Source organism: Cervus canadensis, chromosome 14 (assembly GCF_019320065.1).
Source record: "Cervus canadensis isolate Bull #8, Minnesota chromosome 14, ASM1932006v1, whole genome shotgun sequence".
NCBI lineage: Eukaryota > Metazoa > Chordata > Mammalia > Artiodactyla > Cervidae > Cervus > Cervus canadensis.
This window is the reverse complement of record NC_057399.1, coordinates 6,143,060-6,169,423: the sequence shown is the minus strand read 5'-3', so window position 1 is coordinate 6,169,423 and position 26,364 is coordinate 6,143,060. Positions and strand designations below refer to the sequence as shown.

The 26,364-nt window shown below is 43.0% G+C and overlaps 1 protein-coding gene and 1 non-coding gene across 2 annotated transcripts in view; both read left to right on the top strand.

Moving 5' to 3' along the window:
* The window catches only part of GALNTL6 (polypeptide N-acetylgalactosaminyltransferase like 6), a 909,229-nt gene that overhangs the window by 718,136 nt on the left and 164,729 nt on the right, over positions 1-26,364 (top strand). The gene's annotated exons all lie outside the window — the stretch shown is intronic.
* On the top strand, positions 22,931-23,003 carry TRNAR-CCU. The gene has a single exon. It is a non-coding gene; the product is annotated as a tRNA-Arg (tRNA).

Sequence of the window (26,364 nt, the reverse complement as noted above, 5' to 3'; positions counted from 1 at the left end):
TACAATATTGTAAAGTAATTTGCCTCCAACTAATAAAAATAAATGGAAAGATAAATAAATAAAAAATAAAAAGCAGAGACATCAATTTGCCAACAAAGGTCCCTATAGTCAAAGCTATGGTTTTTCCAGTAGTCATGTATGGATGTGAGATTTGGACCATAAAGAAGACTGATGCTTTCAAATTATGGTGCTGGAGAAGATACTTGAAAGTCCCTTGGACAGCAGGAGATCAGTCAATCTTAAAGAAAATCCACCCTGAATATTTCCTGGAATGACTGATGCTGAAGCTGAAGCTCCAGTACTTTGGCCACGTGATGCAAAGAGCTGACTCCCTGATGCTGGGAAAGTCTGAGGGCAGGAGGAAGGGCTGGCCGAGGATGAGACGGTTGGATGGCAAAGTCAGTGGATATGAATTTGAGCAAACTTTGGGAGGTGGTGAAGGCCAGGCAAGCCTGGTATGCAGTCCATGAGGTCACAAAGAGTCAGACATGACTGAGTGACTGAACAACAACTTAAATTTTACAAATTTGAATGTTTGTACACTAACTTCTCCCCAAAAAGGTCCATGTGAAACCAAAAGCATACAGAAACTTATTCTCAGGCATCAGGGCTTTAAGCACTCATTATCTCCTTCCCCCGTTGCCCTGCTCACACAGTACTTAGAAGTAAGCAAGCCCTGACACCGCTCTTCTAGGACCCACAGTCCCTTCTCTGAATCCCTGTGCTTCATCAGTAGCCATCCACTGGTTCACTCCTGCAGCGGGACCTATCTAGCAGCTTCGATGCAGTGAGCATTACTTTCAGTTCTTGGGAGGCAAAGATGAACTAAAACACAGCACTTGCCCTCTGGCAGCTTAGAGTCCATCCAACCCACCAAGAAATGCAGAAGCATCACTTGTACAGAACTGCAGATTACACAGAAATATGGATTTTTTAAATAGTGCAAATACAGGGAGTTCCCTGGCAATGCAGTGGTTAGGACTCTGTGGTTTTACTGCTGAAGACATGGGTTCAATCCCTGGTCAGGGAACTAAGCTCCAGCAAGCCAAGCTGAGCGGCCAATATATATGTATATATATGGGGCTTCCCTGGTAGCTCATCTGGTAAAGAATCTGCCTGCAATGTAGGAGACCTGGGTTCGATTCCTGGGTCAGGAATATATATATATAATATATATATTCAACTATATATAGATATATATGTAGTAAAAAATAACCATCTCAGTGCCGAGCAAATATATTTCTGCAACAGAGGGAGATGCGAGTTGCTGGTCCCCCTTCAGGGCAGGACTTGCTGCTCCAGCTGCTAGAAGGGCTGTGCATGGACACCCCCCACCTGCCCCCCCAGGGATGTCCCAACCCCCTCACTCAAGGCGCACCCTGCCCGCAGCAGCCGCAGGCAGTAACTGATAGAAGGTGAGTCTGTTGGCGCCCACACCCTGCCCCCCGCCTGCAGACTCTAGGCTGCCAGAGGGGACGGCTGTCCTGCAGGTGTGCATACAGCCCCTCCCTCTTCTTACCTCAGTCTGGCTGCCCACCTCCCCTCCACAGGGTGGATTCCAAGAGCACTTTCTAAAAAAAGAAAACAGAAAAACAAAAAAAAACAGAAACCCTGCTGCCAGAATCTGCTTCTTGGAAAAACCAACTGGCAACACTTCTTAAATGAGTTTAAAAAGGAACTATGGTTACCAGATGATCCAGCAATCCCACTCCTGGGCAAATGTCCAGACAAAACTCTAGTAATTCAAAAAGACACATGCATCCCAGTGTTCACAACAGCCAAGACATAGAGACAACCTAAATGTGCATTGACAAATGAATGGCTGAAGAAATGGATGAACATGTATACAATGGAATACTGCTCAGCCATATAAAGAATGAAAAATGCCATTTGCAGCAACATGGATGAATATAGAGAGCATCATGCTAAGTGAGATAAGTCAGAGAAAGATAAATATCACATGATATCACTTACGTGTGGAATCTAAAATATAACACAAATAAACTTAACTATCAAACAGAAACAGACTCACAGACACAGAAAACAAACTTCTAGTTACCAAAGAGGAAGAGGGGGTATAAACTGGGACTTTGATATTAACAGAAAACCACCACCATATATAAAATAACCAACAAGGACCTACTGTATAGCATAGGGAACTATAATGAATATCTTATAATAACCTATAATGGAAAACAATATACATGTATGTTGTTTTCATTTTTCAGTTGCTAAGTCATGTCCAACTCTGTGTGACCCCATGGACTCCTGCCAGTCTCCTCTGTCCATGGATTTCTGAATAATGAAGGAGGTTGCCATTTCCTTCTCCAGGGGATCTTCCTGAGCCAGGGATCGAACCCGTGTCTCCTACCTGCATTGGCAGGTGCATTCTTTACCACGGAGCCACCAGGGAAGCTGTACAGACATACACATGTGTGCATGTGCACACACACATACACATGCACATGCATGCACACGCATGCACACATGCATGCACACACGCACAGATGCACACACATGCACACACGCATGCACGCGCGCACATACACACACGCACATGCATACATACACACGCGCGCACACACACACACACATGCACACACGCATACACCACTGAATCACTTTGCTGAATGAACCACAAGAAGCAAATACACTTGTAAGTCAGAAAAAAACCACGGCTCTAGCTTTCTTGCATTCGAATGTGATTGTCAGGAATATGTACTGGAGACCACTGCATTAAATTTAATAACAGTAATTCATAATAGCAGCACAGACCAACCTAGGACACACCCAGTGTCAGTTTGAAGGGATCTGTAGCCCTTGGCTTCTTCTATCCCCACAGAAGCCCTACGAGTGGACCTGTCATTGCCCCCTTTCATCTGCTGGGTGACGAGAAGGACAGGGCATCCCTCAAGCTCCTGCTCTTCCTGTGGTGCCCCCAGGCAGTGGGACTCCAAGCCTGGCCTCCTGACCACCCTCTCATCCCACTTCTCGAGTCCTCTAGTATATTCACAGCATCACTAGTGTCTACCATGGAATGACTCAGTACCATCACTGTCCGATGATAAATGACACCTGCCATTGGGAAGCCTGGACTACATGCCAGGCCTGCTATGGGTTCTTGACAGCCTTAAAGTATTGTCCTAACATCTCTGTGAGCTAGACCTGACTTGGGAGTCCTGTTTTACCAATAAGAAAGCAAGTTAAATTATGTAATTTAAAGTCATACCTCACAAGTAGCAGAGATGCCCTCACTGTAGCATTTCTGCCTCTAAAACAAATGATCTCAAACTTCAGTTAGCTATTTAGATTGATGTAACTATATTTAATCTGGTGGCTCAGCAGTCAAGAGTTTGCCTGCAATGCAGGAGATGTGGGTTCAATCCCTGGGTCAGGAAGATCACCTGGGGTTGGACCTGGCAACCCACTCCAGTATTCTTGCCTGGAGAATCCCATGGACAGAGGAGCCTGGCAGGCTACAGTCCATACGGTCGCAAAGAGCCGGACCCAGCTTAGCAACTAAATAACAACAATCTATGAAAAAATTCTCACCTAAAATGGGGCCAAAGTCACCATCTTGGGTATTCATCATTTTTAGTTCTTTCATCTAAGACATTCTCCAAACATCCCAGAAACATGGAAAAAGGCACTGACCCCCTCTGACAATGAGCACAGCCCTAGATATGACCCAGGACCTTCTCTCCTAAACCCACAGGACTTGAACAGACTCCATGCACTTTTTGGATCCCCCTGACTGTGTACTGGAGCTTCTACCCAAAATAAAGACAGAACATGTTCTTCCATTTTCAGCCGACACGCTGTGAATGAACCACATTATTCATTTAATTCTACTTTTAGGGTGTTGATGCCAATTCTACGAAATCCCAGTTCACAATGTATAAAAAGATGATGTCCTATTCTGCCTCTTGAAGATGGATTTAATTTCTAGGAGACCATTGAGCTTTTGGCCCAAGAATAACGGATTAAATTTGGATTAAATTTAGCAAGCAGCAGTCTCTCCTATGGTTTTAATAAAGGACTGGGGGGCGGAGGGTGGTACAGGATGTTTTCCTTTATGTCATTTCTTTTCATGGAAGTGGAATTACATGACTTTGTCACCTTGGGAAATATAAGGTTATAAATTCCTCCTGACAAAAAAAAGGGGGAAAAGGCATCTGAATCATTTTGCTGTGAGCAAAGCGGGCTGTGAGCAAAGCGGGCTTTGAGGAAGGAAGAAGGGTTCCAACCCCTACCCCCAGGCAATGCTAGCTTTTTGTTTACAGTCGCAAAGAGTAGGAATTCTGCGGGCTCACTCCCCGACTTCAGAAATGCACTCACTCTTCATCTCTATTATCTGCTGCCTGAAAATGGTTTCCTAGCAGGAAAAGGTGAGCTGGCCCTCCGGGAATGGTTTCAGATATAAATGACTTAGGTCCTCATCCAAGGTGACCTGTGGCTGACACCCTTCTCGTCCACCCCAACCCCCTTGAGGGCACTTCATTTTTGCTTTGTACCTTTCCCCTCCAAGGGGAGGTTATGGTCCAGAAAAAAATGCTGCCAATCAATGGAGATTCCCAACGATGGGCCCAGATGTGTGCCCTCTCTCAGGTCCCCCTGCATCTGTTTCTCCCTTTGCTGGACACCAGGTCCCTATGTGGTACCTGGAAGAGGCTTCGGAAAGGCTGCTGTGAGACTCTCCAAGAACAAGAAGTGAACGTGAAAGTGAAGTCGCCCAGTCGTGTCCGACTCTTTGCAACCCCATGGACTGTAGCCTACCAGGCTCCTCCATCCCTGGGATTTTCCAGGCAAGAATACTGGAGTGGGTTGCCATTTCCTTAAAGATAGCAGGGACAAATCCCACAGAGCATGACTTAACTGTCTATTTACTTCTGCGGATAGCTGACAGCCCCGTGAACAAAATGTTTGCGTCTCCTTCCCCAGGAGGCAGGTTCACCCTCCTCCATGATCTGGTGTGAAAATTGCAACCGTTCACCTTTCTCTGGAGAGTTACAACCAAAAACCACAGTAATAGCCTCATCTTCCAAAAACTCCAATAAGAATCATCGAATTCATCATAAAGGAAGTGACAAATGTCCTTGAAGTAACTTCTAACAATGCAATTCCACAGTCATTTAAAAAATAATGATTGGCAGCTCAAATTCAAAAGATATAGGACAGAAAAGAGATGCTTAGCTTCTAAAAATCAGGTCACATCCATCACACTGAGTCATTCAACACAACTATTCGGTGTGACTTTCTGCCAATGGAGGCCCAGGTTCCATGGGGGAGAATGGGAAAGGCATTGGAACAGCTGAGACTCAAAAGCTATCTGCCTGTATCGTTACACTGTTACTGAGTCAAAGCTTACCCTGCTTACCACATAACAGGCAAATAAATTAAGAGAGGAGGAATCAGGGCAAGGAATAGTGACTTTTCCAGAGAGCCAGCAGACCAAGAAGATTGGCCCCAAAGAAGCATCTTCCCAAAGTTAGAATTCAGGCTTCTTTTACATATGGCAGGTTGTTGCAAACTTCTTCATGCAGGAATCCTTTGTTCTGTTCATGAAGATCTGGTTACAATGTTTTCATAAGCCTCCAAGAAGACAAATATTATTCTCTGTTCTGCAACTTATCTCTATATACATGGGAAAGTGTTATACCCTTAAAGATCAGAGCCTTGAGAATGGGCTATCCTATGTATTTCAGGCTATAGGCAACATTAACTTGTAGCAAAAGCAATACAAATGTTTAAGAAAAAGAAACAGATCCCATATGGAGGCAGATTTCATTCTTCCCTGGTGTAGTAACTGATCTTCATGACAACCTGTAAAATCCCCATTTCACAGAGGAAACACTGAGGTTCACAGACACCTGGCCTTTGCTCAGGCAGCTGCAGCCAGGAGAGGCAGAACTAGAAGCAAACTTGAATATTCCTGCAAAGCCAAAGTGGCTTCCTGCACTGGACTTTAGTGACATATCAACTTCTGTGAGGGTTTTGCATTAAAATTAAATTTTCCTCAGTTATCCTAAACTGTCGGCCTGCCTACTAAGTCGCTTCAGTCATATCTGACTCTTTGCACCCCCAGGGACTGTAGCCAGCCAGGCTCCTCTGCCCATAGGATTCTCCAGGCAAGAACACTGGAGTAGGCTGCCACGCCCTCCTCCAGGGGATCTTTCTATCTTTTCTTTATCAGATAAAGTGGTGGCTGTGTGGGTGTCTATGAATTAGAATTACCATACTTTTAAATGAGAAGTTGATTGACCAAACACTATCTAAATTAAAAAGATGACAATGTGGTTATATTCTCACTGCAGCTAGTGCAGGTCAATTACATGAGCACTTCATAAATGAAACTTTATTGCTATTTTATAATTAGTTTTTTTTATAATTAGATTCACCAGAGACTTATTCACCTCTGGGAAGAGTTACAAGTTTTGAAGAAGAGCAAAGTGAAAGAAAATGTCATCACTCATAGAAAGTAAAATTTGAAGCAAAGATAAAAATAAAATTCACATGCACATAAGAATCAATTCACACATATATAAGACCCAATTGTTTTTTGTTTTATTTTTAATCAGATTTCTTGGGCTTTAGAGATATGAATCCAATAGATCTCAAGGAGGTTCCCAGCTCCCCAGCCACACTTGGGAATCCACTGGTTGCACAGTGAGTGGAAGGGTTGGGGAGGAAGCAGGTTTTCAGATAAGAGCTGAAGTTTAGAATTTGCAAGAGGAGATAAGGTGGCCCTCCCTGGTACTGCCTTTGACTAGGCACTATTAGTCACTGGCTTCCCCTGTGGCTTAATGGTAAAGAATCCACCTGCCAATGCGGGGGAACAGGAGATGCCAGTTCAAACTGGGTCCGGAAGATCCCCTGGAGGAGGAAACGGCAACCCACTCCAGTATTCTTGCCTGGAGAAAACCATAGTGAGGGGAGCTCGGTGGGCTACAGTCCATGGGGTTACAAAGAGTCAGACACAACTACAACTGAACAAGCACGCATTGTTAGCAGTAACATAATTAAGTTCTGCCTTCAGAAATCATTGAGAGTGATAATAAATTAGTGGACACTAATTTGACTAGCTTTTAGGCTGATGCTTCTTTATTGCCTCTTACTATTTGTAGCTACAATAAAACCTCATTAATAGAGAATTTCATGGACTGAAGTGACCCTCTCAACTACTAAAAAAAAAATGGTTAGCGGAAGCAATAAGGATTTTTTGGCCATCAATTTAGCAAACAGTTTCTCTTTAGTATAAGGGAGACAGGGAAGTCCATATATTACTGTAGGAATGTACATTTCTGTAATGTTTCAAACATTCTAGAAAATAATTTGGAAATTTGTCCTAATAGTTTCCAAAAACTTTAGCTTAGCAATGTAAGTTAAATCCTGAAGAAAAATGTGCATGACAATCTATAAACAAATGTTTATAATGGTGAAAATCTGGAGATAGTATGAAAGTGAAAAGAAAGTGAAAGTCGCTCAGTCGTATCCAACTCTTTGTTACCCCATGGACTGCAGCACACCAGGCTCCCCTGTCCATCACCAACTCCCAGAGCTTGCTCAAACTCACATCCATCAAATCTGTGATGCCATCCAATCATCTCATCCTCTGCCATCCCCTTCTCCTCCTTCCTTCAATCCTTCCCAACATCAGGGTGTTTTCCAATGAGTCAGTTCTTTGCATCAGGTGGCCAAAGTATTGGAGTTTCAGCTTCAGCATCAGTCCTTCCAATGAATATGCAGGACTGATTTCCTTTAGAATTGACTGGTTGAATCTTCTTGCAGTCCAAGGGACTCTCAAGAGTCTTCTCCAACACCACAGTTCAAAAGCATCAATTCTTCGGTGCTCAGCTTTCTTTATAGTTCAACTCTCACATCCATATATGAGATGTGAAAACCTACTTCCTCCCCACTACTGGAAAAATCATAGCTTTGACTAGACAGGCCTTTGTCGGCAAAGTAATCTCTTTGCTTTTTAATATGCTGTCTAGGTTGATCATAGCTTTTCTTCCAAGGAGCAAGCTTCTTTTAATTTTATGGCTGCAGTCACCATCTGCAGTAATTTTGGAGCCAAAAAAAAGTCTGTTACTGTTTCCATTGTTTCCCCATCTATTTGCCATGAGGTGATGGGACCAGATGCCATCATCTCAGTTTTCTGAATGTTGAGCTTTAAGCCAACTTTTCCACGCTCCTCTTTCACTTTCATCAAGAGGCTCTTTAATTCTTCACTTTCTGCCATAAGGGTGGTGTCATCTGCATATCTAAGGTTATTGATATTTCTCCCAGCAATCTTGATTCCAGCTTGGGCTTCATCCAGCCCAGCATAATGTACTCTGCATATTAAGTTAAATAAGCAGGGTGACAATATACAGCCTTGATGTACTCCTTTCCCAATTTAGAACCAGTCTATTGTTCCATGTCCGGTTCTAACTCTTGCATCTGGACCTGCATACAGATTTCTCAAGAGGCAGGTAATGTGGTCTAGTATTTCCATCTCTTTAAGAATTTTCTACAGTTTGTGGTGATCCACTTAGTCAAAGGTTCTGGCATAGTCAATAAAGCAGATGTTTTTCTGAAACTCTCTTGCTTTTCTCATGATCCAATGGATGCTGGCAATTCGATCTCTGGTTCCTCTGCCTTTTCTAAATCTGGATTGAACATCTGGAAGTTCATGGTTCATGTACTGTTGAAGCCTGGCTTGCAGAATTTTGAGCATTACTTTCTTAGTGTGTGAGATGAGGACAATTGTGCAGTACTCTGAACATTGTTTGGCATTGCCTTTCTTTGGGATTGGAAACAAAACTGACCTATTTTAGTCCTGTGGCCACTGCTGAGTTTTCCAAATTTGCTGGCATATTGAGTGCAGCACTTTCACAGCATCATCTTTTAGGATTTGAAATAGTTCAACTGAGCTATTAGTTGAGCTAATTGCTCAACTATTTGAGCTATTTGAAATAGTTCAACTGAGCTAATAGTTCAACTGGCCACAAATAAGGGAATAAGAAAATTATGATATATTGGAATATAGAATAGAATGCATTTCTTTTAAATCTCTTATAAAAGTTTAAAATAATATGAAAAAATGCTTTCCATGGAAAGTTAATGCTTTAAAATCACCTTAAACTAAGGTACTACTTTTAACTAGGTTAACCAAAAATGGAAAAAAAGCACCTCTAAAAAGAGATCATAAAAAATATTCCAAGGTATTAAAAGACTTATCTTTAAAAGGTGAGATTGTGAATAATTGGCATTTGTTTGCTTTTACATTTTTCAGGCTTTCCCCAGGGGAAAGTATGTCTTTTATAATTTTATAAGTAATTGTCTTAAAAAAAAAAAAAAGGAAGACATGCTTTCTTTTCAATGTAATACAGGCCACAATTTCTATTTCTGGGTCAGGAAGTTTCCCTGGAGAAGGGATAGGTTTCCCACTCCAGTATTCTTGGGCTTGTCTAGTGGCTCAGATGGCAAAGTATCCACTTGCAATAAAGGAGCCCTGGGTTCAGTCCCTGGGCTGGGATGATCCCCTGAGAAGGGCATGGCAATGCACCCCAGTGTTCTTGCCTGGAGAATCCCATGAACAGGGGAGCCCAGAGGGCTGCGGTCCATGGGGTCACAAAGAGCTGGACATGGCTGGGCAACTGAGCACAGTGCAGCAGAGGCCACAGTTACAGATTTTCTCCTAAATGCACTAAAAAATGAAAAGAAAATATTGTTTCTTGGTTTTTGATGTCTCACGGTATGTCAGCTGGCTTCCCATAGGACACGCCAGAGAGAAGGCACCATAGGGACAAGCCACTGTCTCCCTGTCCCTGACCCCAGAAGGGGGTTCCACGGTCTCTACCAACATTCATTCAATCAGAACACCATCCAGAGTCACTCATGAGGAGCAGGTCACACAACAGGATGAATGCAAAGACAGGGACCACTGGAAGGACACTGACCCTAAAGGGGTCTAGCATGAGGTCTGCATTGTTGATATGGGAAAGGTGTTCTCTTCTCCTAAGCAGAAAACCTAGACAGTGCCCTCCAAAGGAAATTCTTCTACTGTGCGTATAAAGCTTTATCAGTCATAAAAGCTCAGTCTCATCAGGTGTCCCTCCCATGGACCCCTGGCCCCCAGGAACCCTGCTGGAGGAGCTGTGGCCTGGGGAGGTAAGGGGCATACATGCCTGAAGTCTGGAGTTTGGAACACAATTGCTAGTAAAAAAATATAGACAGTCAATGTTTTCCCAGGCCAGTTTACATGAAGCCTATTTAAAACAAGCCTTAAAACTTCAATAGGAATGTGAACCTTAAAAAAGTACAATGCTACTATGTCAACAAGCATCAAATCTGATAATATAATTAATCGTTATTCTATGGAAAAAATACATTTTTAGTTCTAAACAATTGACTTACAGGTAGACATTAGGAACATAATCACTTATTATCTGGCCTCGTATGTGCACACAAAAGGTATTAATGGCTGTATGCCTTTTTGGATAATTTCAAGGATAAATGACCAAATTCTGAAACCCATAAAATAATTAGGACAACTGTCCATTTCACCCCAAATAGTACAGTCAACGATAGCAGGAACAAATTTTTCTATATATGAAAGAGAAAAATAAGGCATACAGTAGGCAGAAAATAAGGCAAAAATAAGGCATACTGAAATCTATACAGTAGATTTCAGTTTATTGTTTTAATAACAGTAATCACATGAAATCACTAGTCTAGTAGCATGGGTTGAGCTCTGCAATGAACCTCTCATCTATAAATAGGGATTTAGGGAGTTACAATTATTACTACAGTCACTGCTAATTTACAGATCAATATCCCATAACACATTTGCCAATAATAGCCATGCACACTGGGGATTCAATAATTGATGGAATGGAAATGGTGAGTTTAACATTTCCAATGAAACCAATCACAACTATAATTCTGGCTAGCCCAGTTTTTATGGTTTTTATGCTCTTCCTATAACCATCACTTTGTTGTTATTTAGTTGCTAAGTCATATCTGAGGCTTTTGTGGATCCTCCTGCTATGCAGGAGATGTACACTCAATTTCTGGGTTGGGAAGATCGCCTAGAGTAGGAAATGGCAACCCACTCCAATATTCTCGCCTGGGAAATCCCATGGACGCAGGAGCCTGGTGGGCTACAGTCCATAGGGTCTCAAAGAGTCAGACACGACTGAAGTGACTAAGCTCGTGTGCATGGACTGTAGCCGGACAGGCTCCTCCGTCCGCGGGGTTTCCCAGGCGAGAACACTGGAGCAGGTTGCCATTTCCTCCTCCAGCAGATCTTCTAGACCAGGGCTGGAACCCACATCTCCTGCGTTGGCAGGCGGATCCTTTACCGCTGGGCCAGCAGGGAAGCCCACCATCACCTGAGTATGACGACATTCTCTGTCCTACAGGTACTGAATTTCTCTGTTTTTTCTTTCCCTCTCTCCATCTCTCTTTGCCTCTCTGTTTCCTTCTTTTCTATTGCTCCCGGGCTGAGGTTTCTGATAACTATGTACTAAAAAAAATTCCCACAAATATAAGTCACAGTCCCCTTTTGCCTCATTCGCATTGAAGGGCAGTAACAAAGGGATTACATTTTCTTCTGCCTGTAGCGTTAAAGCAGCCACTTGACCTCTAGCAACCTTGAACCAAAATTTACTTTAGAGGTTTGTCATTTCAAGGGCCGAACGTGATGTTGCATTTCCCTTGAGGAATTTATTCTAAATCAGTCTCTCAGGTTTATTTGAGTTTTCACCTACTATCTTGGCCTCAAGTATATGTTTTCCCTTTTTTTCCTCATTGGATCTAGCAATACATCATATTCCATTCTATGGCACTCAAAAAATTAAATATTTTATGTTTATATTTTGCCCAGCTCAGGTAGATTTAAAAAATGTGAAATTTGTGTGTATTCTATTTTTTTGTGAACAAGGAAAAGTTTGCTCTGTGTGTGTGTGCGTGTGTATGCGTGTGTATATCTATATATTTATTATGGTCATTCTAAGTACTCCCCTTTGCTGAGATGCTCAGTCCTACTTCATTTGGTTAAACTGCTATGCTATTATTTAGGTTGTGATGGAATTATTTCTCCCAGCAGATACTCACTGAGTGCCTGAGTGAGTCAGGCACTATCCTAAGCGCTAGGAGTCGGGTAGGCAAATGAGACGTTCCCTGTTCTCGCTGTATTTTCACTCTAATGAAGAAGACGATAACTTGATGTCACACAAGTGTCTTTTCACATCCCCTTGCTTTGGTTAAGAATACAACAACCTCTCTGGAAATCAGTTTCCAGACATACGAATCATGGAAGACTTTCCAGGGAGAACACATGATTGGGGAACTTGGAACTGGGTTTTCACATTGTCCAGCTTCTTCCTCCACCAGCCATTGAGGCTGGGAGGCCCTTTATCCACTGGACCCTCACCCCCTCCCTAGGCAATTGTACTGTGTCCAGTGGCCATCATGTGTATAGAGGTGGTGCTCACATTTATTTCTTGGCTCACACTTCTTCTTTGGACTAGCTTTCCTTGGATTAAATCCATGTATCATACTGCCTTTGGTTTTTTCTCTTGAGATATCTTTACGTCATCTCCATGCACAGGACCTGCGACTGGTCTGCATGACCCTGAAGGACCCTGAAGGACCCTGGTCCTCTTGCACTGCTCCAATTCCTAAACAAGATACCACATGTCTGCAAGCCATTCAGATCTGAGCTTTAGCATCAGTTCCCACTGCTGCCCTACCTCAATCCCCCTCCCCATCATTTCCTGTTTATGTAGTAGCCTGTGTTTCCCTTCCATTGTACTTGCTACATTATAACCATATATTGGTGTGGATATGAATAATTTAATACAATATACAAATACTATTATAGCTCCAACAGTTATACTATACCATTATTATAGCCCCAATAGTGCTTAGAATCAATACTCAAAAAAAAAATGTTTTGCAGGGCAGAAATAGAGACACAAGCATAGAGAACAGACTTGTGGACATGGGCAAGAAAGGGTGGAATGAACTGAAACCACAGCATTGACATACACATACTACACGTGTGAAATAGCCAGTGAGAAGCTGCTGCATAACGCAAGCAGTTCAGCTCGGGGCTCTGTCATGACCTAGAAGGGCGGGATGGGGTAGGGGGCTAGAGGAGAGGCTAAAGAGGGAGGGGGTGTGTACACATATGGCTGATTCACGCTGTGGTGCAGCAGAAACTAACACAACATTGGTGTGGCCGTGTACAGAGTCGTGTCCGACTCTTCGCAACCCCAGGGACTGTAGCCCGCCAGGCTCCTCCATCCATGGGATTTCCCAGGCAAGAATACTGGAGGGGGTTGCCATGCCCTTTACCAGGGGATCTTCCCAACCCAGGAATTGAACCTGCATCTCTGGGGTCTCCTGCATTGGCAGGCAGATTCTTGTCACCTAGGAAGCCCAACACAACACTGTAAGGCAATTATATTCTGATAATAAAAGAAAAAAAATGTTACATGGATGAATGAATAGCTTTGGATTCACTGCTGAGAAGAAATGACCAGTTGCTGGCTCCCTGTGCCCTTTGGCAAGGGTAAGAGCTCATGTTGAGTCATGGAGGAGTTACCGAAAGAGTGTGTGGGGTCCGGCTGGTCACCAACAAACAGGCCAGGTAGCTGGAAAGGAAATTTTGCTTTCTTTCAGATGCCGGCCGCTTTGGAGGGGTCGGGGGTGGGGAGTGGAGAGGAGGACTAACATCTGTCCAAAGCCCGGCTCCCGCCCCTGGCAACCAGTGGACCGGAGCTCTCACAGACAGAAAGAGGAGACTGCATGCAGAAATAGCACAGGCAGCTCTGACAGCCACCCTCACACGCTTACCAGGCTGTCAGGTCATCCTGGCTGCTTCAGGGATACTTCATCTTCTGCTCCAGAGCCCGTCTGTTCCCGTTTCTTTGAGGCCAATCCTCAGAATTGTGGCAGCTTTTGTTGTGGGTACAGTCCTTAACTATGCCTAATGAGTACATTATTATTATTTGGCCTCCTTTGACTGTTTTCCTTTGCTTATGCATTTCTCTGATTAAACTTATTCTTTGAGTAAAGTTTTCCAGAGACAAAAGGCGGGCAGAGGACACGGGGGAAGGGCGTGGCAAGGACCAGAGGGTCCTGCCCGGCCGGAGTCCGGCACGACCGAGGAGGCGTACGTGGAATCTGGAGAGTATGACACCACCCAGGGCACACCGTGAGGGCTAATTTGAGGTTTCCTTAAACTTCTCCTCCAGAGGACTGAGCAGAGTCCATTCTGCAAACCTCTCTGGCCTGGTCCCTTCTGAGAGGCAAGAGTCACAGGAAGGAATGGGGAGCAGGGATTCTCCTCCAGCTGTGAGGAGCCCCCGCCTGGTCTCCATGCAGCAGAAGCCGCTAGCAGACAGAGCAGTCGCCACACAGACAACAGCAGCCGTGGAGTGTTCTTTCACCAGCCACTGCTTGGAGCAGCTGCCAATAAGACTCTGCATCACGAGGATGGTCCCCAGACGTCTGCTCCAGAAGAGAGCACAAATGGGACAGACAGACATCCACAGCTGAGCCGTCCCTGCGGAGACTCCCTGCAGGGCACCCTGTCTCCGGACAGCAAGAGTCTTCATCTCACAAGAAGAGATGGTAACAACTGACCTCAGGGAAATAATGACTGAATCAGAGGCTCGGAAACTTTAGGTTTGGCTCAACTCAACATATAGCTGTGTGTTTGAGATAACTGAAATCAAGAACCTCCTAGAGTAACGAAAATAAACCCAAAAATAAATGGGACCTAATTAAAAGCTTTCACACAGCAAAGGAAACCATAAATAAAACAAAAAGACAATCCTCGGAAAGGGAGAAAATATTTGCAAATGAAACAACTGACAAGGGATTAATCTCCAAAATATATAAGCAACTCATGCAGCTCAATATTAAAAAAAAAGACAAATAACCCAATCAAAAAACAGGCAGAAGATCTAAATAGACATTTCTCCAAAGCCCAAAAGCACATGAAAAGATGTTCAATATCACTAATTATTAGAGAAATGCAAATCAAAACTACACTGAGGAATCATCTCACACTGGTTAGAACAGCCATCATCAAAGAAAAATCTACAAACAATACATGGTGGGGAGGGTGTGCAACAAAGGGAACTCCCCCACACTGTTGGTGGGAGTGTAAATTGGTACAACCACTGCGGGAAACAGTATGGAGGTTCCTTGAAAAAGTGAAACCAGAATTACCACATGATTCAGAAATCCTGCTCCTGGGAATACCAACACCTTATAAAGTCTTTTATAAGTGGCCCAGGGTTCAAAGCCAAAGTCAGCCTTTTCTCCTATGAGATTCCCCTTGCCTTCCTGGTTGGAATGAATTTCTCTCTCCTCACTCTTGCTTTCTCACTTTCTGTGTCCATCTTTTATGATCTTGAATTATAGTTAGTTCTATTGCCTCTCTGAGTCACCCCAGTGAGTTGCAACCTCCTTGAGAATGGGCACTGCTCATTTCATGTTTCTCTTTTATATCTCTCAGAATATCAGCACCGACTCTGCAATAGTAGGTGATAAAATAATATTTATTAAATTATCCTGGGAAAGATGCCCCAGCAAATTTAGCCAGCCTTTATGCTGAAGGAGATGGATGACTTACTATGCTCACTTCTAGAGAGTGGATTTAAAAGAAACTGTGTTCTAAATCAGAGCAAAACTGTGTTCTATCTCAAACAGAAAGCAGAAGAGAAAATGTGAAGAGGGCATGATTATGCATGTGGAAAGCCAGCTAAGATTCTGAAGACTTTCAGAAAAGAAAAGAATTTATAAATTAAGACACATAGAGACTGATGTTACAAATGGTTTTCTTAAATATGGTTCACATTCCATGGATTGTCTAAGTGATACAGATTCTCACTCTTATTTTTAATGTTAATATTTTATATTTATTTTAACATATTAGAAAAAATATAGTAATGATATTAAGGATAGTTTTGCTTAAGATGATGGTCAATTAAAATTTAACATTTAAAGGAAACAAAATGTAAATCATAATTCAAATAATGTGAGGTATAGTAAAAGGTGTGAGACACCTACAAACATGGCCACAGCTTAAAGAAACAGTCCCTTGTTCTAAGAATCAAGGTCATGAACTCTCAGAGTTGCTGTTTCCTCTGTCCTACCATTTAACCTTGGGCCACTTCCTAAGGGTCTCTGAATACAAATCAGAAATCTCTCTCAAGGGTTTTCCATACCTTGGGGTATTTGCTTTTTAAAAGAAGACATTACATCACTAGCTGTTGTTGCTTAGTCGCAAAGTGGTATCCAACTCTTTGCAGCCCCATGGACTGTAGCCCACCAGGCTCCTCTGTCCATGGGATTCCCCAGGTAAAAATACTGGAGTGGACTGACATTTCCTTCTCCAGGGGGTCTTCCCAACCCAGGGACTGAAACTGCATCTCCTGCATTACAGGCAGATTCTTTACTGCTGAACCACCGGGGAAGCCCACATCACTAGTTACTCTTGCAATTTCTACCAACATCCCTGAATTTCCTCTACCTCTATTTATTTTCCTGAAGCTCTGGTTTCCTGAAGTCCCCGCCTCTTTCGGAGCCCTGCAGCTCCAGTGATTAAGCTTCTTTGTCCCTGCTGATGGGCCTCTCTTCTTCCTGAGAGGGGCATGGTTCTTCATTTGCAGCAAACTGCCCTCTGCCTGCAGTGCCATCATGAACTGTCAATATGTTTTCCATCTCAGTCTCTGGTGGACCACGTCCTGGCGAGTGTTCCTTCCCGGGGACCCTGCACTAAGCTCTGTGCAGCCCACTCATCAAGGACAGTTGGTCTCTCTCCAGGGACTGCAGTTTCTAACACAATACTGTCTTTGGCATCACTGATTGAAAACTATGTCATGGGTTGCCTTGTTATGCCCACTTATTGTCAACATCCAATCAAGGTATTAGTCTTCACAGCTGAATCAGGTAAATGATTATGTAAGATTGCTTCTCTGACTACTTGATGATCCCTGACCTTGCTGCTTTATTCAATGAGTAAGTGGACCAGCTCACATCTGAAAATCAGATTCAGTTCCAAAGTGCCAAACAGATCAGTCTGATAAAACAGGAAGTAAGAATGGAGTGAGAACCAACTCTTTCAATATAAAAACATTAGCTCATACATCCTGGTAAGCTTTCAGCTTGTTTAAAATATCATATTTGTTGTTTTCAGTCACTAAGCTGTGTCTGACTCTTGGCAGCCCCACGGACTGCAGCACGCCAGGCTTCCCTGTCCTTCACCATCTCCTGGAGCTTGCTCAAACTCATGTCCATTGAGTCAGTGATGTCATTCAACCATCTCATCCTCTGTCATCCCCTTCTCCTCCTGCCTTCAATCTTTCCCAGCATCAGGGTCTTTCCCAATGAGTCTGCTCTTCGCATCAGGTGGCAGCATCAGTCCTTCCAATAAATATTCAGGGTTTATTTCCTTTAGGATCACACAGATGCTTATTTTCTAGTCTTCTCACTTTTTTGCCTTCTACACACATGCTTCTAAAGGAAAGAGAAAACGATGATGCAAATTCAACAAAACAGCAGGAGTCGGGACCATCATTTCAAGACAGGACCATATTCTTTGTTGCTGTTCACATCTAGAAACAGGAAAACGATCTTTGTAGACAAAACATGAAGGTGCTGGAGGAGGAAATGGCAACCCACTCCAGTATCCTTGTCTGAAAAATCCCATGGGCAGAAGAGCCAGGCGGGCTCCAGTCCATAGGGTCACAAAGAGTCGGACACGACTGAGCGACTGAGCACCCACGCACCCACGCCGCAACTAGAGAAAGCCTGCACCACGACGAAGACCCAGCACAGCCAAAGTAGATACAATAAAAATCTAGGAAAACGCAGGCTTTGGCCCCAACCCCGACCCTCAGCTCCTGCATCAGAGGCTCCCCGATGGGGCCTTGAGATCTGCCACTTTCTCCAGCACCAGATGATTCTAGAAGCCATTAAGCTTTTAGAACCACTTCCTAGAAGGAAACACACTTTGGGAAATGCTGAGACTGAATACATACCTAACTTCCATGATCTGTATTTAAACATGGATATGGATGCTGTAAGAAACAAAATATACATTTATTTAATTGTTGCCAAAAAAAAACATGACGGCACATTAACTATTGTTTGTCCTCCTCTCTCTGCCTGGCTTGCCGACAGCTTCAAACCAGGAGCAGGTGGTTCGGGTGGCAGTAAGTGTGCAACCTCATCAGCCTGGGACTCTTTTATTCTTTATGGTGGAGTGGATTCCCATGTCTTTTTGTCATGTGTATTTTTGAGAAACCACTTGCACAGCTTTTACAAGAAGACGCCACTGTGCCTCTGGTGCAGGTGAGGGGGGATCTAATTTCATTACAGTTAAGTGCCTGCCTCCCATCACCCGCCAGCACAGCATAATACGGTATATTATGGGGCTGTAATAAACAGGAAGGAGGTGGGTTGCAACACCTTTTAGGAGAAGCCAAATTACTTTGGGCCACACATCTGCCTCTTTGGTTCATCCTATTTGCTACCGTTTCACAACCTAATTACAGGGTTTTCTGGAAATTACTGTCCGGCGGTAACAGGATGACCTGCTTTATGGAGCAGAGACAGGCAGCCCCAACGGCTTCAGCCTTCATCTCTGCCTCCATGTAATTGCATCACACTTCACTGTGAATCCTCCATAGGCGGGAAGTAAATGAAATATTATAATTACCTTCTATTCCCTTTCCCCTGAAGCCAGAATTAGGGCAGTGTGTGTCCAGAGGAGAGGAGTAGGCCTTTAAGAATAAAACTGGTGGTCTGTTCAAGGGGAAGTAAGGGGCCCCGTCCCCAGCCTTTTGGCTACACACATACCACATCAATGGCTGCACGTTTTGTTCACTTAGCAAAGTGTAAGACCCCGTCTGTTTAAATCAACATCACAGTGAGACACGTTGGTTCAGTCCTGGAGAAAATGTCTATTATAGTAATATATATGTGCAAGGCACAAGGATGAGAAAGGATTTATCTGAAGGAAAGAGACAGGTGAATAGAGCTTAAAGAGCAAATGGGCACTTTCAGGCTATCCAAAAAACATATGAAAGCTCATTTCTGCTCCTTTTGAGACAATTTTATTGGAGACATTTCAGTGAGATGCCTAAGTGGGACCTGAATATTGGAAAGGATGAGTGAGTTTAGGGCTGTAGTTCTCTAGGCTTTTAGAAAGTGCTTTTCCAATCCAATGAACTTTAATGGATGGGATAAAAGCAATTCTCTGATTTAAGTTCTACTCATGAGTCTAAGTACGAAAATAATCTCTAATTCAACAAGACTTTTATTTTTATTTTTTTGATATGGACCATTCTTAAAGTCTTTGTTGAACTCGTTACAATATTATTTCTGTTTTATGTTTTGGTTTTTTGGCCATGAGCCTTGTGGGATCATAGCTCCTCAAGCAGGGATTGAACCTTCACCTCCTGCATTGGAAGGCAAAGTCTTAACCACTGGACTTCCAGGGAAGTCTCAAATTCTGCAAGTCTTGACTTGGAGGAAGGAAATGGCCCTTCCCTGTGCGTCCTCTGCCTTTGGTGGGGTGGGCTGGGTATAACTGTAGATTAATCGCTGGTGATGTATTCTCCAATTGCTTGGCAGGCAGCTCTTTGAAAACAAAAAAGAATGGAATTCACTGAATTTCTACCTCCCTCCTGAAGAGTTCTAAGCTGGGACAAGGGTCCATGTCCTTGAAAAGTATCTTCAGAGTTGCACTTTATGAAAACTCTATTATGTAGATATAATTTCCTCAAATGCGTCTTTGAGTGGCTCAGCAAAAAGTATGATGGAAGAGGTGACATTCCCTTTAGCCAGGTGCCTCTTGTGAAGAAAAAACAACTGTAAACTGCTCCTTTCACTAAGCGCGTGCATGCATGCTAAGCCGCTTCAGTCGTGTCCAAGTCTTTACGACCCCGCCAGGCTCCTCTGTCCATGCGATTCTCCAGGCAAGAATACTGGAGTGGGTGGCCACACCCTGCTCCAGGTGATCTTCCAGACAGAGGGATTAAACCCACATCTCTTGCATTGTCTCCTGCACTGCAGGCAGATTCTTTACCGCTTAAGCCTCCAGGAAAGACCTCACTGAGAATCAGTCATCTAGTATTCATTCAGCAAATATGCATTGTGTGCTGACCTCAGCATCATGCTCAGAGCCAGGGAGTGGGAATAAATGAAATGGCAATGCACCCACTCTTCTGGAATTCATATTGGAGTAGGGAGCCATCCAGGAAAGTGCATACATACAATATAGCAAGGAATTTAAGTCCGATGGTGAGATGCAGAGCAAGGAAGGGGTAGACAGGGCAGGCAAAGGGCCTGGAGAGGTGTTTTCTATATCATTTGAGGAAAACCTGCAGAGATGGAGCACCTCAAGCTGGGCTGGAGCAGACCTGGGTATCATAGGAGCAGCAGAGAGGCCAGGGGGCTGCAACAGAGCAATGGAAGAGAAGAGGGTGGTGGTAGCAGATGGAATGTGGCCAGGACAGAGAGAGCCTTGTGGACTTTCTGGGACATTCCAGGAGGTTCTCTGGCTGCTGTGTGGATAAGAAGCGGCAGGGGTGGGAAAGCACTTGGGAAACCAGTTAGGAGGCTACTGAAATCAACCAAGGGAGAGAGACGGGAGGCTCAGACCCAGTCCTCTGTACAAAGCCATTTCATAACCTCCACAGAAGCTACTGACTCAAGCAAGAACTGTCGTTTTGTGTCAACTATCAGCTGAGTGTGGATGGTGACTGCTGCTATTAAAGATTCTTGCTCCTTGCAAGAAAAGCTATGACAAACTCAGACAGCATATTAAAAAAGCAGAGACATCACTTTGCTGACAAAGGTCCTTATAGTCAAAGCTAAGTTTTCTCCAGTAGTCATGCACAGATGTAAGAGCTGGACCATAAAGAAGGCTGAACACCAAAAAATTGATGCTTTTGAACTGTGGTGTTGGAGAAGACTCTTGAGAGTCCCTTGGACTGCAAGGAGATCCAACCAGTCCATCCTAAAGGAGATCAGTCCTGAATATGCACTGGAAGGACTGATGCTGAAGCTCCAATACTTTGGCCACCTGATGCAAAGAGCCACCTCATTGCAAAAAGCCCTGACCCTGGGAAAGATTGAGGGCAGGAGGGGAAGGGGTGACAGAGGATGAGATGCTTAGATGGCATGACCAACTCAATGGACATGAGTCTGAGTAAATTCCAGGAGACAGTGAAGGACAGGGAAGCCTGGCGTGCTGCAGTCCATGGGGTCACAGAGTCAGACGAGACTTAAGAGACCGAACAACAACCACAGCACTGGGGCTGCCTTGGTGACTCAGCGGTGAATGATCTGCCTGCATATGCGGATGAGACAAAGCTCAGGAAGCAGACCCACAGCTGACCTCTCTGCTGTCCCTGCCCCCTCCAGGAGCCTCCCCTTCACTGCCCACATCCTAACAAGAATGACCCCCTCCCCAGAGGAACAGCCAGACAACCTGATGAGCGACCCAACTGTGACCACTGCTAGGCGAGGCAAGGAAAATCATTCACAAAGGCAAATGGAAGGCCTACATAGAAACACAAAATGACACTCACGAAGGAGATCAAAAATGAACAAACCTATCTCAGTGAAATCAAATAAGTATTATCTTTTGAGGGGGGAAAACCTACAAATCCCAAGCGTTAAGAAAGGATAATATTGAAACATACAAGCTTCCCTGGTGGCCCAGATGGTGAAGAATCTGCCTGCATTGCAGGAGACATGGGTTTGATTCTTGGGCTGGGAAGATGCCCTGGAAAAGAGAATGGTTACTCACTCCAGTGCAACTCTCTAGTTGCATGTTAAGTGGGCTTCTCTTTGCAGTGACTTCTCTGGTTGCAGAGCACAGGCTCCATGTGTAAAGCAGATAAGTCAGTGGGAATTTGCCATGTGATGCAGGGAGCTCAATCTGGTGCTCACCTAGAGGGGTGGGGTGGTGTGGGAGGGGGGAGGGAGGTTCAAGAGGGAGGAGACATATGTACACCTCTGGCTGATTCACGGTGATGTATGGCAGAAACCAACCCAATATTGTAAAGCAATCATCTACTGATTAAAAATAAATAAGTTAATTTAAAATAAAAATGAAAGGACAATACGTTAATAGAAAGAGATAAAATATGAGTTGGAAATGGTCAGAAAAAATAACTGATAATAATAAAGGAAGAGAAAATGCAGTCAAGGATTGTATCAACTAGAATTCCTTTGCTGCAAGCAACACAAACAGTCTCAACTAACTGAAGCAAAAGGAGAGTTTAATGACAGGATATAGGGGATCTGCCCAGGTCAAAAGGAAAGCTAAAGAACACACCCTGGGAACAGGAAAATCCAGAAAGCCTTGCTGGAGGAATATGTTCATAGTTTTAGCTGGCTCCATCCATCCCTGTAATAGGGCTTCCCTGTTGGCTCAAGTGGAAAGAGTCTGACTGCCAATGCAGGAGATGTGAGAGATGTGCGTTTGATCCCTGGGTCAGGAATCCCCTGGAGGAGGAAATGGCAACCCACTCCAGTATTCTTGCCTGGAAAGTCCCATGGACAGAGGAGCCTAGTGGCTACAATCCATAAGGTTGGGAAGAGTCAGACTACGACTAGCGTGTGATGGATGGAGGGACTCCTGTTATAAATGAAAGAAAGGCAACTACCTATCTCCACTCCAGCTCAAGATTGAGGATCTTGGAGATGATGTCCTATCCTAGCTCTTTATCCCAAGGCAGTGCATGAAGAGCTTCAGATAAGGGGCTGGCAGGGAAGTGAGAATATATTCCATCTCCCCAAACTCTACTCCAAACAGAGGAGAGGAAGTTCCCCCAGGGAAATAATGGCATTGTTAATTAAGAGACATGAATGCTGCAATGCCAAAAATTGGTAACCATCCACTGCACAGGCCCCGGAGGCCTAATGGATAAGGCACTGGCCTCCTAAGCCAGGGATTGTGGGTTCAAGTCCCACCTGGGGTAAGAGTACCTTTGGGCTTCCCAGGTGGCGCTAGTGGTAAAGAATCTGCTGAGATATGGGTTCAATCTCTGGGTCAGGAAGATCCCCTGGAGGAGGGCATGGCAACTACTCCAGTACTGAAGACTCCCATGGACAGAGGAGCCTGGTGGGCTACTATTGCCCATGGGATCACAAAGAGCTGGACACGACTGAGTGACTGAGGAGAGCAGCGGATCCACTACCAAGACATGAGCACAGGTTTGAGAAAAAAATAAAAAGGGAAAGGATAAAAAAATAATTAAATAAAGAGCTTAAAAAGAAAATCATAGGTATAAATGACAAAGGAGATCAAATACACTCAAGTGTTTGCTTTTGAGATCCATCAACGACTAAAAATGATAGCATAAGAATGAGTGAAATATATGTACCTCCATAATTTACTACTACCTCATTCTTCCCAAGTTTTCTTTGTTCATTCTTATTTTTTTAATTTATTAATTTTTAATTGGAGGATGATTGCTTTATAATATTGAGTTGGTTTCTGCCATACATCAACATGAATCAGCCATAGTATACATATGTCCCCTCCCTCTTGAACCTTTCACCTACCTCTCGCCCCATCCCGCCCATCTAGGTTATCACAGAGCACCAGTCTGAGCTCCCTGAATCATATGGTAAGTTCCCACTGGCTATCTGTTTTACACGTGATCATATATGTTTCCATGCCACTCTCTCCATTGGTCCTACCCTCTCCTTCCCCCACCCCCAGCCCCTGCTCCTCTATGTCTGCATCTCCACGACTGCCTTGCGAATAGGCTCCACAGTACCATCTTTCTAGATTCCATATATATGTGTTAATATATTTGTTTTTCTCTTTCTGACTTACTTCACTTTGTATCATAGGCTCACGGTTCATCCACCTCACTAGAATCTACACAAATACATTGCTTTTATAGCTGAGTGATATTCCATTGTATGTATGTACTGCAGGTTCTTTATCCATTCACCTATCAATGGACATCTAGATTGCTTTCATATCCTAACTATTGTAAACAGGGATGCAATGAATATTGGGGTACATGTGTCCTAATCAATTATGGTTTCACCAATGTACATACCCATTAGTGGGATTCCCAGCTCATATGGTACTTTTATTCCTAGTTTTTTAAGGAACCTCCATACTCTTCTCCAGAGTGGCTGTATCAGTTTTCATTCCCATCAACAGTGCAAGAAGATTCCGTTTTCTCCATACTCTAAAACTCTTAGAGGAAACACAGGCAGAACACTCTATGACAAACTGCAAGCGCCTCTATGACCCACCTCTTAGAGTAATGGAAATAAAAACAAAAATAAACAAATGGGACCTAATGAAATTTAAAAGCTTTTGCACAGCAAAGGAAACTATAAACAAGGTGAAAAGATAGAGAATGGGAGAAAGCCCTCAGAATGGGAGACAATAATAACAAATGAAACAACTGACAAAGGATTAATCTCCAAAATATACAAGCAGCTCATATCAGAAAAACAAACAACCCAATCAAAAAGTGGGCAGAACAGCTGATCTTTTAGCAGAAACTCTGCAGGCAAGAAGGAAATGGCAGGATATATTTAAAGTACTGAAAGGGAAAAATCTACAACCAAGATTACTGTACCCAGCAAGGATCTCATTCAAAATTGATGGAAAAATAAAAAGCTTTTCAGACAAGCAAAAGAGATTTCAGTACCACCAAACCACCTTTACAACAAATGTTAAAGGGACTTATATAGTCAAGAAATACAACAAAAGAAAAAAGATCTACAAAATCAACCCCAAAGAATTAGAAAATGGCAATAGGAACATATATATATCAATAATTACTTTAAATGTAAATGGATCAAATGCTCCAACCAAAAGACACACACTGGCTGAATGAATACAAAAACAAGACCCATATATATGCTATCTACAAGAAACTCACTTCAGATATCAAGACACTTATATACTGAAAGTGAGAGGATGGAAAAATACATTCCATGCAAATGGGAAGCAAAAGAAAGCTGGAATAGCAATCCTCATATCAGACAAAATAGACCTTAAAAATAAAAAAGATTACAAGAGATAAGGAAGGACATTACATAATGATCAAGGGATCAATCCAAGAGGAAGACACAACAATTGTAAATATCTATGCACCCAACATAGGAGTACCTCAATACATAAGACAAACACTAACAGACATAAAAGGAGAAGTTGACAGCAACACAATAATAGTAGGAGACTTTAACACCCCACTCACACCAATGGACAGATCATCAAAACAGAAAATTAATAAGGAAATACAAGTCTTACATTATACATTAGATGAGATGGATCTCATTGATATCTACAGGATATTCCATCCAAATGCAGAAGAATACACCTTCTTCTCAAGTGCACATGGAACATTCTCCAGGATAGACCACATCTTGAGTTGCAAATCAAACCTCAGTAAATTTGACAAAATTGAAATTGTATCAAGCGTCTTCTCCGACCACAATGCTATGAGACTGGACATCAATTACAGGAAAAAAACGGAAAGAAACACAAACACATGGAGATTAAATAACACGTTTCTAGGTAACCAACAGGTTACTGAAGAAATCAAAAGGGAAATCAAAAAATTTATAGAAACAAATGACAATGAAAATACAACTCAAAACCTATGGGATGCACCAAAAGCAGTTCTAAGAGGGAAGTTTATAGCAGTACAATCCTACCTCAACAAACAAGATAAACATTGACTAGACAACCTAACTTTACACTTAAAGCAACTGGAAAAAGGAGAAAAGAAAAACAAACAAAATTAGTGGAAGGAAAGAAATCATAAAGGTTCAAGCAGAAATAAATGAAAAAGAAAGAAACAATAGTAAAGATTAATAAAACTAAAAGCTGGTTCTTTGAGAAGATAAACAAAATTTACAAACCCTTAGCCAGACTCATCAAGAAAAAGAGAGAGAAAAATCAAATCAACAAAATTAGAAATGAAAAAGGAGAGGTTACAACAGACAATGCAGAAATACAAAGTATTATAAGAGACTATTATGAACAACTATATAGCAATAAAATAGATAATCTGGAAGAAATGGACAGATTCTTAGGAAAGTTTAATCTTTCAAGAATGGACCAAGAAAAAATAGAAATTATGAACAATCCAATTACAAGCACTGAAATTGAAGCTGTGATCCAAAACCTCTCAAAAAACAAAAGCCCAGGACCAGATGACTTCACAGGAAAATTCTATCAAACATTGAGAGAAGAGAGAATGCCTATCCTTCTAAAACTCTTTTTAAAAAATTGCAGAGGAAGGAACACTTCCAAACTCATTCTATGAGGCCACCATCACCCTGATACCAAAACAAGACAAA